The sequence below is a fragment of the Neomonachus schauinslandi genome, chromosome 3, assembly GCF_002201575.2.
Source record: "Neomonachus schauinslandi chromosome 3, ASM220157v2, whole genome shotgun sequence".
Lineage (NCBI taxonomy): Eukaryota > Metazoa > Chordata > Mammalia > Carnivora > Phocidae > Neomonachus > Neomonachus schauinslandi.
In genome coordinates this window covers 182,494,337-182,512,281 of record NC_058405.1, presented here as the reverse complement: position 1 = coordinate 182,512,281, position 17,945 = coordinate 182,494,337, and the positions used below count along the sequence as shown (strand labels likewise).

Here is a 17,945-nt window from a genome sequence, read left to right as displayed (position 1 = left end):
TAAATACTATTTACCTCGGTCCTTCCCATTCCACACACAATATCTAGGATTCTGTAAAAACTTATGACATATACAAAAAGAAAAAAATCTGTCCAGATACATTACCTTCAACTAAACCAGACTTGGAGACCACCCAGATGTTGGAATTATTGGAGAGGGAATTTAAAGCACCTATGATTACTATGTTAACCATCTAGTGCAAAAAGCAGGTATTGTGCACTTGCAGTTTGGGAATTTCAGCAAAGGGATAGAAACAATAAGATTGAGTGGGGAAAAATAAAGAATTCTTTCAATGGCTCATCAAAAGATTTGACAAAGCCAAGGAAAGAATCAGTGAACTTAAAGATGGGTTAATAGAAATTACTCAAATTAAAGCACACATGCCCACAAGGTACTTACAAAGAAAAGAGCATCTAAAGGCTGTGGAACAATGATACATGGTCTAACATACATGTAATTGGTGCCCTAGAAGCAGAAAAGAAAGAATAAAGCAGTAGGAAGTAGACAATCAGCAGAGAAGATCAATGGTCTCTGGGAAGGGAAACAAAGGACAAGTTTGTTGGAAGAATGTCAGGACCACAGCCCAGAGTGGGCGATCTCACTGAGCTGGAGTTTAGGGCTACACTTCACAGGGCAAAACTGTGGAGAGTAGGGAGCAGCACATAGAGAAAGCCTAGGAGAGCTGCAGAGGGGTGCCCTGGAGTCTGACTGATGTGCATGAGTTAAGCAAAGCTGGAAAAAGAATCACCATACATTTCCAGGATTTCTTCTGTTACTTTCTTACTGTTCTTGCAGCCCCTGAACTTTGTTCCCTAATTTCTAAGCCCAGTGCCTGAGAAGTGCCTGAGCTCTATTCTGTTTACTCCCCAGTGTACCCACCTTAGGGGAGGCCATTTAATTGTGGATCTCTTCCTCTGGCTTTCCTGTCTTTCAAGGTTAGCAATCCCTCTGGTTTCTGCCTTCCTGTGGTCACTCTCCAGTACCTTTGAATAGTTGCTTCTTACATTTTGTCTAAAGTTTATCATTTTTGTCAGTAGAAGGGTTAGTTTGACATGTTACTCAGCTGCTATGGATTCCCTAAGTCCCTGCACTATATAGGCTTAAAACACTGACTGAATGTTTTCTGCCATTAGACTGTCATTGCCAAGTTATTTACTGTCAAGTGATTCAATCAAGTTGGTCCCCAACTGCACATCCATTGTTGTCATTCCTTTGTTTTTAGGCAGCTTTAAATAAACAACTGGGGGAAAGTCAAGGACTGCTTCTAATTTAAAAGTCATTAAGCCAACACCAGAACATTGTTGAGGCTCCTAGAGTTTTCCTACTGTGTAAACCCTGAACTGAAATTTGACTGTATTCCTTGTTGGCAAGAGCTGAAGTTTTTACGTCTTTGGGAAAACTGGGGAGAATTTTCTTGCAAGTCAATGCTTCCAGCAAGTGTGTTTCCTCTGCTTTGGAAAGTTCCTATGTGAAAAATAAGAGCTATCTACCCTATCCATTTCCATTCCCACAAAAATACCTTGACTAACCTCAGTACCCTTTCATACGTACAAAAATAATGGATAAAAGTTGATGAGAAATTCATTTATTTATTTTACATGCATTAAGTACCTGATCTGCATCAGGAATCACAGTGAAACAGTGTATCAAGGTCCTTCTTTTTTTATTTCATTTTATTTTATTTTATTTTATTTTATTTTATTTTATTTTATTTTATTTTATTTTATTTTATTTTATTTGACAGAGAGAGAGAGTACAAGCAGGGGGAGCGGCAGGCAGAGGGAGGGGGAGAAGCAGGCTCCCTGGCTTGACCCCGGGACCCTGGGATCATGACCTGAGCCGAAGGCAGATGCTTAATCGTCTGAGCCACCCAGGTGCCCCATCAAGGTCCTTCTTGATTGAGAATGTCATTTTAGATATCAAGGATTTCAGCACGGTAACTGTCTATACAGCTATCATGAACCTTTGTATCAAAACACTAAAAAAAAAGATCCTTTTATAGATACAGAAATTCTTCATGAGATCTACAAAAATAAATTTGTTGAGAGTTGCGGAAGGCTAGATTTTCACTGAGCTAAGAATAACCATGTAATAAAATGGAGGCCAGCTTGGGGAATAAAGCAGAGTGAACAGCTTGGATGAGTAATGCACCTTTCCAAAATGCCCAACGTCCTTCCACTGACTTCATTGTATAGGAATGCAGCTTGGCAGCAAAACTGAAAAATAATGTGAACTCTTGGCATCTCCTCTACACTGCATGCTGGTGTAAAAGGCAAATAACATCAAAATAGAGGTTCAAAAAATGAAAATGTTGAATGAGGTTCATGTCCTCAGAACATTACCATATGTTTTTAGGTCCTACCAAGAAAAACATTTCCTATCCATCACATTTTCGTAATTGCTCATTGGAAAGACTGACACTCTGTTCTAAACAGAGCTTTAATGGCATAAAAAAAGATAATTGGGATAATTCGTGGAAGATGGCCCACAGAGGTAAATGAGATATGCACATTACTAAGAAAGATTTTAAACATTTTGGAAGGTGACTAAATTATTTTGTGTTTTTGTGCTTATATAAATATCTCTAGTTAGACTGAAATAGTGAATGATACTACACAAAAACTGTTTAAGTGCGGGTCCACTCATTCTAAAATAAACGAAACAAATAAATGAAAAAACTCTGTTGTTTTTATTAAACTCTTATTGTGGGATGTCTTCTTGAGAGCTATTAATAAATTTCTGGAACAAGTGCTAGAACAATACTTAAGATTCTGGTAGACAGACTGGTCAAGCCACCAAGTAGGGACCTCACCAGCTAGGTCTTTACCGAAGCTCACTGTGTCTGACATGTTTGCCACCTACAACATTCTGTGGCCTCAGTCAATGGCCAAGGAATGGAAAGTATAAATGTGTGAAGGTATTTTCATGGCAGATCACATAAAAAGTATTGGAAAACTTTTTGCTCTGAAACTTTGAACTGTTTATGATTTAATTGTATTTTAATCCACACAAAAAAAGAAAGAAATTTAAAAGCAAATTCCATCATAAGAGATCTCTCTAGTAGAAACACACTTATTCGTTCTTGTAACATATAGCTGTTGAGCACTAGCGTGCCAAGTTTTGTATCATGTGCTCCAAATAACACTGTGAACCAAACACAGTCCCTGTCCTGAGTCTAAAATTTACATTCCAATTGTTATATTCATTTGGACTTCAAACTCCAACACACAGAGCATATACCATAACCTACAGTTCCAAAGCTCAATGTTCTAGAGACAAGAGCTGAAAAACTGATGGACACTAACATTAACATTTATTTTTTAAATACTTTGGGTAATTTTGTTTTAAAGATTTATTTATTTATCTGAGAGAGAGAGAAAAAGAGGGAGAGCAGAGGGAAGGGCAGGGGGAGAGGGAGAGAGAGAATCTCTAGCAGACTCCCTGCTGAGCACAGAGCCCAACACATATCCTAGATCCCACAACCCGGAGATCACAAACCCAGCTGAAATCAAGAGTTGGGCACTCAACTGACTGAGCCACCCAGGCGCCCCTAAATACTTTGGGTAATTTTAAGATGAATTTGTACTTTAATCCTAATGAAGCCAATATTTCTCAGCATGTTTGATATGCAAGTGATAACTGGCAATTCAATAAGGTTGACAATGGGATGAAAGCAGAAAAGAAAGAAGTTAATTTTTGCAGAAGAAAACCTCAGCAAAGTTTTCCCAAAGAGGATGAAAATGGAGTTGAGTCTTAAAATTTAAGTCAAGTCCAACATGTGAGTAAATGGAGGAGACAGGAGTGTGATCACAGCTAGAATGAAAAGCATGTGGGAAGTGGAAGGTGAGAAACTTCTGGTAGTTGGGTTGCACAGGGTACAGGTACTTCAGCTACAAGTAAACCACAAAAAGCACAAAGTTCCACCCAGAGCTACCTGGTGCCAGAGAGCATATGGGCAAAAAATCTAAAGTCTTAACGAACAGAAACAAATGACTTAACGTTGAGAGTTGGTAGATTGAAAAAATCAACAAATAAATGGATAAATACCAAAATGTTGAACCCAGGGTGTGGTGGGCAGAATAATGACTCCCAAAGAAAAGATATCCATGTCCAAATTTCTAGAACCTTAATTAAATACATTATCTTACCTGGCAAAAGAGACCTTACAGATCTGGTTAAATTAAGCCGTTTGGAATGAGGAGGTTAGCTTGAATTGTCCAGATGGCTCAAAAGCAGTCACAAGGATCCGTATAAAAGAAAGGGGGAGGCAAGAGAGTGGGTCTCAGAGTGTAGCAACTTGAGAATGCCATTAGCCGCTATTGCTTCCTGTGAAGGTGGAGGAAGGGGTCAGTACCCAGGAACTCAGGAGGCCTGAGAAGCTATAAAAGCCAAGGGAACGGATTCTGCCCTAGGATTCTTCCTACGGAACATGGCCCTCCCTACCAATATTGTGATTTCGGCCCAGTGTGACTGACCTATCTCAGACTTCCAACCTTCAGAACTGTAAGATAACAAATCTGTGTCCTGTCCACCACTGAATTTGTGGTGATTTGTTACAACAGCAATCACACTCTCTACAGAGCAAGGAGCAAAAAAAAAAAAGGCAGTGAGAATAATTGATAGTTTCATTCAATTTTGATTTTTCAGGAGCATTTTAAAAAATCATGTAGTGGACTTGAGACCAGTCTTTTATTCTTTACATTTCCCAGTGATTAAACGGTCACGTGATCTTAATCTCTGAAAGACAAAATTACTGACATGAGTTTTGACTTCAATACTAGAAAGAACAAAAAACTTTGAATCTTGGTGGTTGATTTTTTTTTTCCCCCATTCGGTTATAGTTTAAGTTTCTCCAAGCACACTGGCACTGTGAAATCCCTGTGGCTGGTTTAAATGAAGTATGAAATAACACTGTGGGGTCAGTCAGCTGCACTCACTGGGCAAGGAAAGGCTACTCTACTTTGAAACGCTCTTTGCAACAGTGCCAAATGAAAACACCGACCTGACAATGCAGCTGTTGTTTCCAGTTGAAATAAGGCAAATTTGAGGTATGACATGTGAATATAATGTATGTCATGTATCCTCAACCTCTTCCAAATTAGAACTAATAGTTGAATTTTTGACTAGGATTCAACTGACCCGTGATAGCAGCAACAGGATTTTAGAGAAATTCTTTACCTTTATAAAGCATCTGAGACAGAAGAGGAATCAAAGAACAATTTATTCAGCATAAAATGCAGCAAGGAGGTGTTTTTACTGGTGGACTGGGCTGATTCTCTCCCAAACATTTTTTTTTTTTTTACTGAACCTCAATTTTGTATATGTGATTCAAGAGAATGTGGCCCCATCCCAGCTGCAGGGGAAGTCTCTGATTAGTTTACACCAACCCCAGAATTATTCCGAGTCACTATTTTTGGTCCAGGAATATGCACATAACCTAAGTTAGCCATTGTATTCCACTCATTCCTATTTCTAGGGAAGGTATATTGTAACAGCTTTAAACAAAGCTAAAGTGACAGCATAGCTGGGAAACAAACACACAAACAAACAAAAACTTGGGGCCCACTCTACCTCTGGATTTTTTATTACGTGTGAAAATAATGTCATCATTTAGGCCATTTTGAGTCAAGGTTTCTTTTATTTACAGGTGCATTTGGGATGCTAATGATCTTAAATATTTATCTGTTTTCCTATAACACTGGCTCTCAGAGTATGTTAATTTGAGTTCCTAAGAGTTACGGTAAAGATGTCACTAAACTTTGGTGTTGGGCAAAAATAGTTATAGTCTCCTTGTCCATGCATCTCAAGAATCACTAGCATAGCTGTCATCCTCATAAAACCAGTGCCTTTTCTTGACCCAGTCTTGCCTGGTATGGTATGTAAAAACCTAGTCATGAGTCTCCAGAGTCTTGAAGAACTGAAAGACAAAATTACTGACATGAGTCTTGACTTCAATACTAGAAAGAACAAAAAACTTTGAATCTTGGTGGTTGATTTTTTTTCCCCCATTCGGTTATAGTTTAAGTTTCTCCAAGCACACTGTATCTTTAATGCAGGTTCCTTAGGATGAATACAGTGGTTCACTCAGTCTATGTAATGGAAGGTTCCTGAAATCCCGTTTGATCATATATTCCTGTCCCTTAAATATCTTATTCATCGCAGGTGCTAAAAGCCTCCACCTATGCTCTCTGTGTGATTGGCTCTCCCATCCCCTTCCCTTCGACACACACACACACACACACACACACACACACACCCTTAGCCCACACACTCTCGGCTGACAACCTCAGAGCCTTCATAGCTTGTATGGTTGTCTGGTTCATGAAAGTCAGCCATCCTGGAATTTGCATTAAAATAAAAATACCCTCTTCCTTGCATCATACGTTTAAGCCTCCCTGGAGGGGAGACTCCTGCTATTTTTGCTGTCTGGGTCATTCCTTTGTGAATTGCTCCTCCTGCCGGTCCTCCTGTGGCTATTGCCCCCACCCTTGTGGAGACTACCCCTCTGCCAGGACCCTGAAGATACTGACTGCTTCTCCTGGTTGTGCCTATCAGAGTTCTTCCTAGAACCCCTGGGAGTGGTTAAATCAGGACTACAATGTAATCCCCTGTACCTGTAAGGACAGGTACTTTAGCTATAGATAAACCACAAAAAGCATAAAGTTCCACCCAGAGCTGCCTTCAGCAGGTTGAGAAAAAGGGCCATACCCTTAGTTTCCTCACCAATGCAGGCTCTTAGCAAAAGTGGGCACAGGTCTTCCCTACTGATGTGTGTGAAATGTCAGGGACTAGATTAACTTGATACCTTAGAAGCAATTATGTATATACAATTATAGCCTCCTGACCTCCTTATTCCAACCCCCCAAGACACGGCTTATTGAGAATATTTTAAAATATTTTAATAATCTGCCACACTTTTGATTCCCCATGTGGTAGACAGAATAACCGACAGCCAAAGGTGCCCATATATTATTCCCTGAAACCTATGAATGTCACATTAAGTGGCAAAAGGGATTTTTCAGTTGTGATTAAGTCAATGAGCTTGAAATGAGCAGATTATTCTGGATTAAACCCAATGAAATCATAAGGATCTTATAAGTGAAAGAAGGAGGCAGGAGGGTCAGGGTCAGAGAAGGAAATGCAACAATGCAAGCAGAGTGAGTGACATGAGAAAAGTGTCAGGAGTCAGAGGATACGGGTGGTCTTCAGAAGATGATTAAGGCAAGGAAATGGATTCCACTCTAAAACCTCCAAAAGAAAGGCTGACTGGACCTTGATTTTAGCCTAGAGAGACCCATTTCAGACTTCTGACCTCCAGACTAATAAGGTAATGAGTATGTGTTGTTTTAAGTCACTAAATTTGGGGTTAAGTAGGAAATACAAGTAATACAAGTTTGAGGTCCACAAACTGTAGCTGTATTTGGGCTTGACTAAGCACACTAGATCTACATCTTTTTTTTTTTTTTTTTTTTTTGCTCCTCAGCCCTGGAATTCTCACAAAGAACAGAAATTCAGAGGAGCCTTCAGGATTTTCCTCCTCCAGATTTTGACCCAGGGGTGTGGACTACACCAAGCTGCTCTCTATTACCCCCTAGTGGACGCTGGCTCAATGACATCTCTATTCCTGGTCCTGAGGCTAAACCTAGGGATGCTTAGCAGAAAGTTTTTAAAGCTTTGTTGTACCTGAGAAACTTTTATAAATATGGATGCCCAGGTTGCACCCCATACAAATCAGCATACTTGGGGTGAAACCCAAGCATCAGTATGGTTTAAATCTCCTTAGGTGATTTCAGGATGTGGCCTAGTATGAGAATCATAAGGCCAAACAACTCATCCTCACTTGCTGAGAAGTAGGAATCCAGCTATACTTCAGCCTACTGTATAGAATAGTTTCAATGGCCCCAATTTTTTTTTCTCCGCCACAATGCACCTCAAATTTCCCCAATGTTTGGTAGCAAAAACCTGAACCCTAAATGCAGTGTGGTATCATGGGTTGGACTGGATCCTGGTACAGAAAAAAGTCATTAGTGAGTGGAGGGGAGTGGGAGGGATGGGGTGGCTGGGTGTTGGACACTGGGGAGGGTATGTACTATGGTGAGTGCTCTGAACTGTGTAAGACTGATGAATCACAGACCTGTACCCCTGAAACAAATAATACGTTATATGTTAATAAAAAAATTAAATTAAAAAAATAAATAAAACAAGAAAAAAGTCATTAGTGGAAAAACTGGTGAAATTCAAACAAAGTCTGGAGTTTATTTGATATTAATATATCAATAATAGTGATGCACCATAGTTATATAAGATTAGGGGGGACTGAGGGAAGGGTATGCAGAAATCTTTGAACTATCCTTATAACCTTTCTGTAAATCTAAAATTATTCCAAAGTAAAAAGGGCAACTGAAAACAAAGCCTGAACTAATTGTCTCAGAGAGGCAGCCAAGACCCATTTCAAAGCTTACTTGCTGGAATACACCAAAAGCTTTGAATGAATCTGGACCTGTCTGCCACCAAATGCCATTCCGTCTCACAAAAGGATTTTAATTCCTTAAGAAATTAAAAGCTCTAGATGCTGAGTTAACTAACAATTTAAATTTGCTTATTTTAACAAGAGCATCTCATATTAATTTAGCAAAGTCACATGATGCTTAAATCAAACCATCTGCTTAGAATCTTTTGCAACAAACTGTGTATGCTCACAGCACTTGTAACTGTAGAATCTCTTTAGCATTGTGGTAATCCTTCAAGAGCACAGCAAGCTTAAGTCTGTCCCATCCTCATCTTTGCCATCATTCTGTCAAGAGTTAAACTGTCCTAGGTGGGGCATTCTTCTGCTCATTCCCCAAGTAGGCTTCTCCCTGGTTAGCTGTCTGAACTTGGTGTCACATTAAACAACAACAGCAACAAATAACCAAAACACAGAAACAGACTCATAAATAGAGAGAACAAACTGGTGGTTGCCAGAGGGGAGTGGCGGGGGCATAGGTGAAATAGATTAATGGGGATTCAGATGTACAAACTTCCAGTCAGAAAATAAGTAAGTCATGGAGATGAAAAGTACAGCATAGGGAATATAGCCAATAATGTAACATCTATGGTGACAGACAGTGACTACACTTATGCTGAGCATTGCATAATGTATAGAATTGTTGAATCAACGTTATACACCTGAAACTAAAACAACGTTATTTGTCAACTGTACTTCAATAATAAAAATAAATAGAAAAAAAGGTAAAAGAAGGGGAAGAAAAGCAGTCTTAATCCAGAAGCCTTGAAAGTACAATGATCCATTGATAAGATGACAACAGGTTTCACCAACCACATCACAATGTGCAAGAGTTTCTTAAAGCTCCTCTGTGGACATCCCTGTCCCCAGGGTTTATTGTGCATGCATGTTAGTGCTCTCTCTGTCCACATGAGAGCCCACACTCTCACATAATGGTTTCACCCACTTTCTCTGGGAAAGGAGGCCTCACAACCATGCTAAACACACCAGCCCCTCACTATTGTGGAAAGAAGTCCCAAAGCTCCCTTATGATTTTCTCAGGAATATCAACCCTACTAGAATTCTAGCTACCTCATTACATTTCCATTGATGTTGGTTGGAATTTGGGATCACCTTATGATGGCAAATGTAGCACAAAGGAAGGTGTAAATAGAAACTTTGTTCTGGTGACAAGGTCCACAGAAAATATTTGATACCCTACAAGTTACTTTCAACAAAAACAATGCTAAACCAAATGGAATTAGATTTAACAAATAAAATAGAGGACTACAAGTTAAATTGGAATTTCAGACAAAAAATAATACCGTTTTTAAAAACTAGGCAATACTCCAATATCCCTGATGAACATAGATGCAAAAATTCTCAGTAATATACTAACAGGAGTACCTGGGTGGCTCGGCCAGTTAAGTGTCTGCCTTCTGCTCAGGTCATGATCCCGGGGTCCTGGGATTGAGCCCCACATTGGGCTTCCTGCTCAGTGGGAAGTCTGTTTCTCCCTCTGCTTCTGCCTCTGCCCCTGCCCATGCTCGCTCTCTCTCTCTCTCTCTCAAATAAATAAATAAAATCTTTAAACCTGTTACAAACAAAAAGCAATATACCAACAAGCTGAATCCAATAATACGTTTAAAAAATCATTCACCATGATCAAATGGGATTTATTCCTGATTTGCATGAGTGGTTCAATATTCACAAATCAATCAATGTAATACATCACATCAATAAGAGAAAGGATAAGAACCATATGACCATTTCAATAGACTCAGAAAGAGCATTTGACAAAGTACAACATCCACTCATGAAAAAAAAAAAAAAACCCTCAACAAAGAAGGTTTAGAGGCAATATACCTCAACATAATAAAGGTCATGTATAAAAAACCCACAGTGACCATCATCCTTAATGGGAAAAAAACTGAGAGCTTTCCCCCTAAGTTCAGGAACAAAATAAGGATGTCCATTTTCACCACTTTTAATCAACATAGTACTGGAAGTCCTAGCCACAGCAATCAGACAACAAAAATAAATAAAAGGCATCCAAATTGGTAAGAAAGAAGCAAACCTTTCACTATTTGCAGATGACATGATACTATGTATAGAAAATATATAGAGAGGGGCGCCTGGGTGGCTCAGTTGGTTAAGCAACTGCCTTCGGCTCAGGTCATGATCCTGGAGTCCCGGGACCGAGTCCCACATCCGGCTCCCTGCTTGGCAGGGAGTCTGCTTCTCCCTCTGACCCTCCTCCCTCTCATGCTCTCTGTCTCTCATTCTCTCTTTCTCAAGTAAATAAATAAAATCTTTAAAAAAAAAGAAAATATGTATAGATACTATATATAGAAAACCTGAAAGACTGCACCAAAAACTGCCAGAACTGATAAATGAATTCAGTAAAGTTGCAGGATACAAAATCAATATACAGAAATCTCTTGCATTTTTTTTTAAAGATTTTATTTATTTATTTGAGACAGAGAGAATGAGAGAGAGAGAGCACATGAGAGGGGGGAGGGCCAGAGGGAGAAGCAGGCTCCCTGCCGAGCCGGGAGCCCGATGCGGGACTCGATCCAGGGACTCCAGGATCATGACCTGAGCCGAAGGCAGTCGCTTAACCAACTGAGCCACCCAGGCGCCCTATCTCTTGCATTTCTATATGCCAATAATGAAGAAGCAGAAAAAGAAATAAAGAAATTGATCACATTTAAATATGCACCAAAAATAATAAGATACCTAGGAATAAACCTAACCAAAGAGGTGAAAAGCCTGTACTCTGAAAACTATAAAATGCTGATGAAAGAAATGGAAGATGACACAAAGAAATGGAAAGACATTCCATTCTCACGGATTGAAAGAACAAATATTGTTAAAATATCTATACTATCCAGACTTTGGGCCCGGGGTCTGGGCTCCCGGGCAGTTTTACCACATCCCGCCTACTCCTGGTGCCTCCGAGGAGCCAGCGTCCGCGCCCTACAGGGGTCCAATTACGCACATGCAGAACCCCATGGTGACCGGGACCTCGGTCTTGGGCGTTAAGTTTGAGGGTGGAGTGGTGATTGCGGCAGACACGCTGGGCTCCTACGGCTTCTTGGCTCGTTTCCGCAACATCTCCGGCATTATGCGAGTCAACGACAGCACCATGCTGGGTGCTTCGGAGACTATGCAGATTTCCAGTATTTGAAGCAAGTTCTCCGCCAGATGGTGATTGATGAGGAGCTGTTGGGAGATGGACACAGCTATAGTCCTAGAGCTATTCATTCATGGCTGACCAGGGCCATGTACAGCCGCCGCTCCAAGATGAACCCCCTGTGGAACACCATGGTCATTGGAGGCTATGCCGATGGAGAGAGCTTCCTTGGTTATGTGGACATGCTTGGTGCCGCTTATGAAGCCCCTTCGCTGGCCACTGGTTATGGTGCATACTTGGCTCAGCTTCTGCTGCGAGAAGTTCTGGAGAAGCAGCCAGTCCTGAGCCAGCCTGAGGCCCGAGAACTTGTGGAACGCTGCCTGCGAGTGCTGTATTATCGAGATGCCCGTTCTTATAACCGGTTTCAAATCGCCACTGTCACCGAAAAAGGTGTTGAAATTGAGGGACCACTGTCTGCAGAGACTAACTGGGAGATTGCTCACATGATCAGTGGCTTTGAATGAAATACAGATGCATTATCCAGAACTGCAGTTGTACCCTTCTTCTAACTTTGAACTTGGTTGGTTCAAAGGTATACTTTTCTATTGTAAAATAAATCAATCCTTTGAAATGAAAAAATAAATAAATAAATAAAATAAAGTAAAATAAAATATCTATACTATCCAAAGAAATATATACATTTAATGCAATTCTTATCAAAATACCAACAGCATTCTTCACAGAACTAGAAAAAATAATCCTAAAATTTGTATGGAACCCCAAAAGACGCCAAATAAGCAAAGTAATCTTGAAAAAGAAAAACAAAGTTGGAGGCATCACAATTTTGAACTTAAGTATATTACAAACCTGTAGTAATCTAAACAGTATGGTACTGGCACAAAAAATAGACACATAGATCAATAGAATGGAATAAAAAACCCAGAAATAAACCCACAGCTATATGGTAAATTATTCTTTGACAAAGCAGGAAAGACTATCCAATGGGAAAAAGTCTCTTCAACAAATGGTGTTGGGAAAACAGGACAGCCACATGCAAAGAAAGAAATTTGAACACTTTCTTACACCATACACAAAAATAAATTCTAAATGGATTAAAGAACTAAATGTGATATCTAAAACCACAAGAATCGGGGCGCCTGGGTGACTCAGTCGTTAAGCATCTGCCTTTGGCTCAGGTCATGATCCCAGCATCCTGGGATCGAGCCCTGCATCAGGTTCCCTGCTCCGCGGGAAGCCTGCTTCTCCCTCTCCCACTCTCCCTGCTTGTGTTCCCTCTCTCACTGTGTCTCTCTCTGTCAAATAAATAAATAAAATCTTCAAAAAAAAAATTTTTTTTAAACCACAAGAATCCTTGAAGAAAACACTGGGAGTAACTTCTTTGACATTGGCCATAACAACTTCTTTCTAGTTATGTCTCCTGAGGCAAGGGAAACAAAAGCAAAAATAAACTATTGGGACTACATCAAAATAAAAAGCTTCTGCATAGCAAAAGAAACAATCAACAAAACTAAGGCAACTTACAAAATGGGAGAAAATATTTGCAAATGACATATTCAATAAAGAGTATCCAAAATATATAAAAAATTTATACAACTAAATGCCTAAAAACAAATAATCTGATTTAAAAAATGGGCAGAAGACATGAATAGACATTTCTCCAAAGAAGACATCCAGATGGCCAACCAACACATGAAAAGATGTTGATCATCACTTACCATCACGGAAATGCAAATCAAAACTATAATGAGATAGCAGCTCATATCTGTCAGAATGGCTAAAATCAACAACACAAGAAACAAGCGTTGGTGAGGATGTGGAGAAAAAGGAACACTCACATGCTGTTGTAGGAATGCGAACTAGGGCAGCCATTGTGGAAAACAATATGGAGATTCCTCAAAAAGTTAAAAATAGAACTATCTATGATCCAGCAATCAACCTACTGGTTATTTACCCAAAGAATACAAGAACATTAATTAGAATGGATGTATGCACCCTTATGTTTATAGCAGCATTATTTACAAAAGCCAAATTATGGAAGCAGCCCAAGTGTCCATCAATTGATGAATTGATAAATAAGGTGTGGTATATATATATATATATATATATATATATATATATAATGGAATATTACTCAGCCATAAAAAAGAATGAACTCTTGCCACTCACAACAATGTAGATGGATCTAGAGAGTATTATGCTAAGTGAAATAAGTCAGTCAGAGAAAGACAAATACCATATGATTTCACTCATATGTGGAATTTAAGAAACAAAATAAATGAGCAAAGGGAAAAAAGAGAGAGAGAGTGAGAGAGAAATCAATAAACAGACTCTTAATTATAGAAAACAAACTGACAGTTACCAGAGGAGAGGTGGGGATGGGGGGGGAAGGGTTAAATAGGTTTTGGAGATTAAGGAGTGCACTTGTCGTTATGAGCATTGGGTTATGTATGGAATTATTGAATCACTATATTGTACACCTGAAACTAGTAAAATCCTGTATGTTAAAAAAAAAAAGAATCAGGTTATACTGATACTTAAAAAATTGTTATTTACCTGAAATTCCAATTTAACTGGTCATCCTGTATCTTATCTGGCAATTAGAAGAGTAACTCATGTGATCCAAGGAATACCTTTCTGTGCAGGCCAGTACTCAGAATGGGCACAACTCTCTGTGGTCTGAAATGGTGTAGAAAGACGTCCTTTTTGGGAACTCCAGAATATATAAGTGACTTTCACGTTGGATGATGACATCTATGACCATGAGTAATGCTTATTCTTTTTCTCATACTTTCCATATGCCTTCCTTTATCTTTGATGTTTATGAAAGTACTATAGATAGCAATTTTAAAAAGTAATAAAATTATATTTTGCTTTTTCCTTCAGTGAGGGGAGACTTTCCAAGAGAGAGAGAAATACAGTACCTATCAAGAGGTGATATCAAAATAGCACACTTTAACTTTTGCTTTAAAAATAGGGTGATATCATCCTCAAGCCTTCCTGGGTGAAATATAGATGCTCTAGAGAAGTGTTTCTCTTTCATCTCAGAACTAAATTATTCCTAAAAAATGACTTGTCTAAAGTATGCTGTGAGAAAAAAATGCCGTTTTTATGATTGTTATGAAAAATGACCATTGAAAAATAGGTCATCATATTTGGCTCCTGCTGATTACTGTGTGTTTTCTTTTGACCCCAAAGATCACAATTTGAGTTTTCTGGGTTTTTTTAATGAAAGTCTGAAATTAGTACTTTCAATTGACTCGTGTTTTATAATTGGAAGTTTAAACATATGCTGCCATTTAACTTTAAATTATTTTCCCTGAAATTTTTCTAATAGATTATAGAGAAATGAACTATTATTTTTTATATGTTTAAAAAGCTTTATATTGTTCATAATAATACACCAAATCTTTATATTTCATTTAAAATATACACTAATAGAGATGCCACCTCACACCAGTCAGAATGGCTAAAATTAACAAGTCAGGAAACAACAGATGTTGACGGGGATGCGGAGAAAGAGGAAACTTCCTACGCTGTTGGTGGGAATGCAAGCTGGTGCAGCCACTCTGGAAAACAGTATGGAAGTTCCTCAAAAAGTTGAAAATAGAGCTACCATACGATCCAGCAATTGCACTACTGGGTATTTACCCCAAAGATACAAATGTAGGGATCCGAAGGAGTATGTGTACCCCGATGTTTATAGCAGCAATGTCCACAATAGCCAAACTATGGAAAGAGCCCAGATGTCCATCGACAGATGCATGGATAAAGAAGATGTGGTATATATATATACAATGGAATATTATGCAGCCATCAAAAGGAATGAAATCTTGCCATTTACAATGATGTGGATGGAACTGGAGGGTATTATGGTGAGCGAAATAAGTCAATCAGAGAAAGACATGTATCATATGATCTCACTGATATGAGGAATTCTTAATCTCAGGAAACAAACAGGGTTGCTGGAGTGGTGGGGGGTGGGAGGGTTGAGGTGGCTGGGTAATAGACATTGGGGAGGGTATGTGCTCTGGTAAGCGCTGTGAATTGTGCAAGACTGTTGAATCACAGACCTGTACCTCTGAAACAAATAATACATTATATGTTAAAAAAAAAAAAAAGAAGATAGTAGGAAGGGAAAAATGAAGGGGGAGAAATAGAGGGGGAGACGAACCATGAGAGACTATGGACTCTGAGAAACAAACTGAGGATTCTAGGGGGGGTGGGGTGGGGGGATGGGTTAGCCCGATGATGGGTATTAAGGAGGGCACGTACTGCATGGAGCACTGGGTGTTATATGAAAACAATGAAGCGTGGATCACTACAACAAAAACTAATGATGTAATGTATGGTGATTAACATAACATAATAAAAAAAAATCTCAAAAAAAAATTTAGGGAAAGGTAAATATAAAATTTACCTGCTAAGCAATTTATTCTACCCATCAGATTACATCTTTCCAGTTTTCTAATATTCTAGAACATTATACCTAGGTATATGAGGCTCCTGTATCATGAATATTTATTTTACAAATGATTTCTTGGAACTCTGTTAAAATGTATCAAATGTAAAGTTATATTTTTCACCAGCAACCACATTCATTTCCTTTTTTTTTACAGAGATAGTGTGCAACCCAAATTATAAAATGTTCAAATTCAGTGAGATAAATTACCAATCTGCCTTCTCAACTTTGACCTTCATTATCCACATCCATGTTTATTCTCATGAATAAAATCTACGTGAAATCACCAAACATTTCTAGCTTCCTAGTTTCATGTGAATCATCAAACAATCCTGCTCCCAACAGACCAAACCTGGGCAACCAAGTTTGAAGAATAAATGATAGTGTGATGACAAAATGGATAAACAATACTGAAGAATAATCATAGTAACAGAATTCCCTTAGATATGTGAAAATGTACAGCTGTTGAAGTTTTTCCAGCCATGACTCCATTACATAGTCATAAAAACCCTACAAAACAAATAGTCAGTTATCATCATTCCATTTAATACATGAAGACACAGGCTCAGGGTGGTTAATGACTTGTGCCTGAGATTATAACATTAGTGAGAGATGGGCAGAGTGAGGACCAGCACTCATTAAATTTTGAACACCAGCCATGTTCTTTCTGGTATTTGCAGGAGAAAAAATTATCAAGCTATAAGGAAAAATATAGAAATAATTTTGAGGTGAGGGAGAAACCTGCTGCGATCCATCTGGATAAAAAGCATGATGAGAAAATGCTCTGTTATGTAACCCTTAACAAATGGAGCCATGGTATTTTAAGTGGGGCCTCAGGGTTAACCTAAGTCTAAGAATTTCCACTTTAAATAACAACAGGCACTGATTACAATAGCCAGAGCCACCAACACAAAGATGTGTTTACAGGGATATGTGCTTCCAACAATGGTTCCTCCAGATTCCCCTGTCTGAAACAACTCTCCTCTGAATCCCATAGCACACAACATTCCACTAAAGCACCTATATGCTCCACTTTCTGAGTGACCGCAACTCTGAATCATGTGTTGCCCTTTTGAAATAATACACATTTAAGGGGCGTCTGGGTAGGTCAGTCATTAAACATCTGCCTTCAGCTCAGGTCATGATCCCAGGGTCCTGGAATCGAGCCCCGCATCAGGCTCCCTGCTCAGAGGGAAACCTGCTTCTCCCTCTCCCACTCCCCCTGCTTGTGTTCCCTCTCTTGCTGTGTCTCTCTCTGTCAAATAAATAAATAAAATCTTTAAAAATTACACATTTAATATATCACCTAAATCAGATTCTCAGAAAGTAGAGACAAGACTTTTATATTTTTTAAAAGGTTGTCAGTTGACTCTAATGCATACTTGGGTTTATTTAAGGCTATGCTTTGAATTTATAAACTGCTAATTACTTTCAAACCATGTTTATTGAACACCTACTATATGTGAAGTATAAAAAAGAGAATCCAAATAAGGAACTGAGAACCTTTCTTCAAAGAGCTCTTGGTCCCTTAGGGATCAGAGGACTCTAAGTAAATATATTATAAATGCAACAGTAACAATAGATACTATATAAGAGCACTATAATGGCTACACTGTGGAATGACTGTGGGCAGTGTCTATGCTTACTGTTCTCCATATTCCACACACATTTGATGGAATGTTGTAGTAAATGTTGAATAAATCCTGTGAGTTATGATTAATGGCCTCATATGCTTTTGAAATCTATTTTTCTTGAGGTTAATTCCATGTTCATAATATGAGATATACATATTTTAAAAAAAGAAACAAAGAAGTAAAGATTTTTCCTAATCCCTTTCTAATCCT

At 38.8% G+C, this 17,945-nt stretch overlaps 1 pseudogene; it reads left to right on the top strand.

The window, feature by feature from the left end:
* The first annotated feature begins 2,096 nt into the window (after nt 1–2,096).
* On the top strand, nt 2,097–12,258 carry LOC110574318 (annotated as a pseudogene).
* Nucleotides 12,259–17,945: the final 5,687 nt, after the last annotated feature.